We start from the raw sequence: 5,795 nt of genomic DNA, 5'->3' as shown, positions 1-5,795 counted from the left end.
GGTCATATTTAATAAAATATGTCTACAGGAAAGACTGCTACCAAAATATACTAATATATATATATATATATATATATGTATATATATATATATATATATATATATATATATATATATATATATATATATATATATATATATATATATATATATATATATATGTGTGCGTGTGTGTGTGTTAATTAATATGCTGACTTATCTTCCTGGCTTATCTTACTTACTGCATGTTGATTTACTTCAGTTACTATGCTCATTTACTCATCTTAGCGTGCGGACCTACTCGTATTAGTAATGCTGACTGGTGTTACCTTGATGACGTACTCATCTTAGCATGCAGCCTTAGTTCTATTAATGTACTCACATAGTTGTACTCACCTAGTTGTGCTTGCGGGGGTTTTGCTTTGGCATTTTGGTCCCGCCTCTCAACCTTCAATCAACTGGTGTAGATTCTTGAGCCCACTGGGTTCTGTCATATCTACATTTGAAACTGTGTATGGAGTCAGCCTCCACCACATCACTGCTTAATGCATTCCATTTGTTAACTACTCTGACACTGAAAAAAATCTTTCTAATGTCTCTGTGGTTCATTTGGGTATTAGGTTTCCACCTATGTCCCCTTGTTCGTGTTCCACCCGTGGTAAACAGTTTGTCAGTGTCCACCCTGCCAATTCCCCTAAGAATTTTATAGGTGGTTATTATGTTTTCCCTTACTCTTCTGTTTTCCAGTGACGTGAGGTTCAGCTCCCTTAGCCTTTCCTCTCCAGGTTGGAGCTGCATATTCCAAGATTCGTCTGACATAGGTAATACACAGGGTTTTGAACGATTCCTTACTGATGTTTCTAAGAGCAGTATTTATGTTGGGCAATCTCGCATATGCCGCTGATGATATCCGTTTGATGTGGGCCTCTAAGGACAAGTTCGGTGTGATATCAACTTACATATCTTTCTCTCTATTTGACTCTTGCAGGATCTCGCCTCCCAGATGGTATCTTGTGTTCAGCCATCTGCTCCCCTTCGCCTGATTTAATTTCTTTGCACTTTCCTGAGTTGAACTTCAGTAGCCATTTTCTAGATCATTTCTCCAGTTTGTCCAGGTCGTCCTGTAGTCTGTCTATCTTCATCTTGATTCTTCTCATAATTTTTGCATCATCAGCAAACATGGAGAGGAATGAGTCTATACGCTCTGGAAGATCGCTCACATATATTAGAAACAGGATAGGTCCAAGTACAGAACCCTGTGGGACTCCGCTGGTGACATCTCGCCACCCTGATGTCTCCCCCTCCCCCTCAAAGTTACTCGTTGTTTCTTGTTGCTTATATACTCCCTTATCCACTGGAGCAACTTACCTTTCACTCCTGCCTATATCTCCAACTTTTCTAGCTGCCTTTTATAAGGTACCGTGTCAAAGGCTTTCCTGACAGTCCATGAAAACTCATTCCTACTAAAATGCAGTGTGTTGACTTGCTCGTTTTAGTATGCTGACTTCCACTTGTTAGCGTAATGACTTACTCATTTTAGCATGCTGACTTACTCATATGTTAGCATGCAGACTTACTCATATGTTAGCATGCAGACTTACTCATGTTAGCATGCTGACTTAATTGTGTTAGAATGCTGACTTACGTTAGTGTGTTGACTTGCGTAATCATGCTGACTTATTCTTATTAGTGTACTGACTTACTCATGCAATTGTTCTAATGTAATCTTACTAATATACAAGCTTACTCTTGTTAATACTCAAGCTTACTCCTGTTAATACTCAAGCTTACTCTTGTTAATACACAAGCTTACTCTTGTTAATACACAAGCTTACTCTTGTTAATACACAAGCTTACTCTTGTTAATACACAAGCTTACTCCTGTTAATACACAGTAATTAATCTTAGTCTTGTTAATACACAATAATTTCTCTTGCTCTTATTAAATTACTAACTTACTCTTGTTAATGTACTAGCTTACGTTTGTTAATTTACTAACTTACTCCTATTAATATAATAACTTAATCCAGTTAACATAATAACTTACTCTTGCTAACATACTAACTTATATTTGATGATTTACTAACTTTCTCCTGTTAACATACAAAGTTACCCTTTTTAACTTTTTTAATCATGTTAGAGTGTTGACTAATTCGTGCTAGTTTGTTGACGTACTTGTGTTAGTGTGTGTTGACCTACTCGTGATTGTTGACTTACTCATGTTAGTATGTTGATCTACTCGTGTTAGTGTGTTGACTTACTCGTGTTTGTTTGTTGATTTACTCGTGTTAGTGTGCTGACCTACTCGTGTTTGTTTGTTGACTTACTCGTGTTAGAGTGCTGACTTACTCGTGCTAGTTTGTTGACTTACATGTGTTAGTCAGTTGGCTTACTTGTGTTAGTGTGTTGAACTACTTGTGTTTGTTTGTTGAATTACTCGTGTTAGTGTGTTGACTTACTCGTTTTAGTGTGGTGACTTGCTCGTGTTAGCATATTGACTTATTCGTGTTAGTGTACTCATTTACACATGTAATTGTCCTAACGTAACCTTACTAATATACAAGCTTTCTATTGTTACCTAAGTATTGTTAACGTACCAACTTTCTCTTTTTAACGTACTAACTTACTCATGTTGGCATACGTTTTAGTATGCTGACTGTCACTTACTCGTTTTAGAATGCTGAATTACTTATATATGTGTGCTGTCTTTCTCATTTTAGCATGCTGACTTCCTTGCGTTAGCGTGCTGACTAGTAGTGTAAAGTGCGACTACGACCGCGCGCACCAGCTGTCAGGTGGCACTCCCTGGAGTGCCATCCGACAGCTGGTGCGCAGGTGTGTAGTCGCACAGGTTTTTTGGGGATTTTCGGGGAATTTTTGGCGTGTTTCGGACGCGTGTGAGCGTGTTATGGTAAGTGGTTATGAAAGAGAGTAAGTTGATGAGTGCCAGGTGGTGCGCGTCGTTGCCGTCGTGGCGCATCGTTGCCGTCGCAGCGCGTCGTTACCGTCGCAGAGGGTTTGGGAGTGGAATTTCCCGGATGTTATGACGCGTGGCATCCGGTCAGGCGTCACTTGAGAGAGTGACATGTTGGGGTTGGAAGCTAAGTGGTCGGTATGCAGTCATGTAGGGAGGAAGAGGAGGAGTGTATGTTATGTTGTGAAGGGAGGGGGGAGCCCCAATACCTGAGAGGATATCAATGACGTCCATTAGTTCTCCCCCTACATGGGCAGGAAGTGATGAGGGGGGCGTGAGAGCAGAGTCTTAAGATTGGAGGGGGAGAAGGAGGGGAAAGGGAGGTAACAGCTGGCAGTGGGTTTGTGTGTGAAAGTAGACATTATTTTTTCTTAAAGAATGACAGTTTTTTATGTAGCCTCTCTGCTTCCAGAGCGCTAAGGATATGTGGGCTATACCTACCACGTAGCTATGACGGGTGACACCACATGTCCACACGGGTTTCCTCTTCAAAGGCTGAGGTCTAACTGTTGCGAATGTCATCATCAACCTCTAACATAGTCAGTCAGTCATCCTCCCCCCCCACCCCCTCCATCCACATAGCAGGACATACCCAAATACCATCACCACCACCACACTGCTGGGAGTGACAGCAATATGGCATACCATACTCTCTCATGACACAGCTCTCACCGGCACATAGCATTGAGTGTGGCAATGTTATTTCTCAAAGGTGAGCCATGAGCGCAACATACAAATTCCAAAATGCAGTCCTGGGAGTTTGACACACGTTGATTAACAAGCTATCTGATTATTTATACAGCTTCTCTCTCTCTACATTATATGCGGGTTACATAGTGTGTCAAGAACTCTCTCTCTCTACGTCTCTCTCTCTCTCTCTCTCTCTCTCTCTCTCTCTCTCTCTCTCTCTCTCTCTCTCTCTCTCTCTCTCTCTCTCTCTCTCTCTCTCTCTCTCTCTCTCTCTCTCTCTCTCTCTGTCTTTCTGTCTCTCTGTCTCTCTCTCTCTCTCTCTCTCTCTCTCTCTCTCTCTCTCTCTCTCTCTCTCTCTCTCTCTCTGTGTCTTTCTGTCTCTCTGTCTCTCTCTGTCTCTGTCTTTATCTCTCTCTCTCTCTCTCTCTGTCTCTCTCTCTCTCTCTCTCTCTCTCTCTCTCTCTCTCTCTATGTCTCTCTGTCTCTCTCTCTCTCAGTCTCTCTCTCTATGTCTGTCTCTCTGTCTCTCTCTCTCTCTCTCTCTCTCTCTCTCTCTCTCTCTCTCTCTCTCTCTCTCTCTCTCTCTCTCTCTCTCTCTCTCTCTCTCTCTCTCTCTCTCTCTCACTCGCTCTCTCTCACCCTCTCTAAAGTCCACCACACGGCACTTCACTTAGTAAACTCAGTCAAAGTCAGTAGGTTAGCGTTTACTAAAAGAGAGAAACATTTCACATCGTCACGGAGACGCGATCTCTACCTACAAATTGTTCTTGTTAACTGTGATCACAACATCTGCTGGCCAAATAAATATCATTGAAATGTATGCATGTTTACTCAATCTCCATCACCTCTCCGTCCTACATCCATAGCAAGACTCCTGAAGGAATGAACCGGCAGCCCCTCTCGCTGCAGTCTCACCTTCGTGATGGTTTGAGGTGTATTGAGATGGAGGATGTAATGGCTCGGCCTTACCCTCTCCCCGTCCACCCCCACTTACCCTTACCCCTACCACCCCCCTCCATGGCCAAACCATCACTGCCTCCATTCCCAGTCCGGATGTTCTGTTCTAAGCTTTAGTATCACCATTCTTTGCTCAAATAGTATTTTTTTAAGAATATCCAGTCATAAGCTGGTCTTCAATCTTATTATTATAACAAATCATAATTTGCTGTTCTCTCTCTCTGTCTCTCTGTCTCTCAGTCTCTCTCTCTCTCTCTCTCTCTCTCTCTCTCTCTCTCTCTCTCTCTCTCTCTCTCTCTCTCTCTCTCTCTCTCTCTCTCTCTCTATCTCTATCTCTCTGTCTCTCTGTCTCTCTGTCTCTCAGTCTCTCAGTCTCTCAGTCTCTCAGTCTCTCTCTCCAGATCATTTAGTAGTTGGGGAAAGTAACATCATTTCCTTTCTCCTGCTGCCGCTGTTCACGTATCTTTCTCCATCAAGGCTGTCTCTCTTAAGACCTACGTCATCCAATGTAAACACCAATCGATGAGAATAAGACCGGTGAGTCGATAGTGAAATAGCTCTGGGTTAAGTCTGTTTTTCAGTTCTTGTATCACAGTCAATGTAGCGTAATGGGAAACCAGTCTTTCTACTGCCTACATAAATAGCGTTTGAAAATGTATGCAAGTCTAGACAAACTCCTATAGCCCTTACATTCTAACACAAATAAAATATTAGCATACGATTGCATCGCATTATATCATCATTAAGTAACGTAGAGATCAACTTTCTGGCTGTTGTCCGAATATCATTATTGAAATGTGAACTCATTTAGCCAAACACAATATCTCCATTACATCTCTTAGCATATGAATATTACGGTATACCAGTTTTAACCCTCTATAACACAATGTAACGTAACGTAACGTAACGCAAATCAACTTTCTACAGACCAAATATCGTTTTTAAATGAAAGTATGACTTAGTCCATCTTCGTTACATCTCTCACCATATAGACATATGGTGTTAGCATAATATGTGAAAAAATAGTTGATTTCAATTCTTAGCTTGTTCTTCACATGTTCAGTGTTCATTCTTGTATTCCCTATGTTCCTTATCATGTCTTCATATTCTCTATAAGTTCATATTCCCTGCATGTTCACTCTATTCACCAACTTTTTCTTATATGTTTTCTGTGTTCATTCCATGTTCTACAAAT

The sequence above is a fragment of the Procambarus clarkii genome, chromosome 11, assembly GCF_040958095.1.
Source record: "Procambarus clarkii isolate CNS0578487 chromosome 11, FALCON_Pclarkii_2.0, whole genome shotgun sequence".
Lineage (NCBI taxonomy): Eukaryota > Metazoa > Arthropoda > Malacostraca > Decapoda > Cambaridae > Procambarus > Procambarus clarkii.
The sequence above is the reverse complement of the archived record's forward strand: the minus strand, read 5'-3'. Positions refer to the sequence as shown.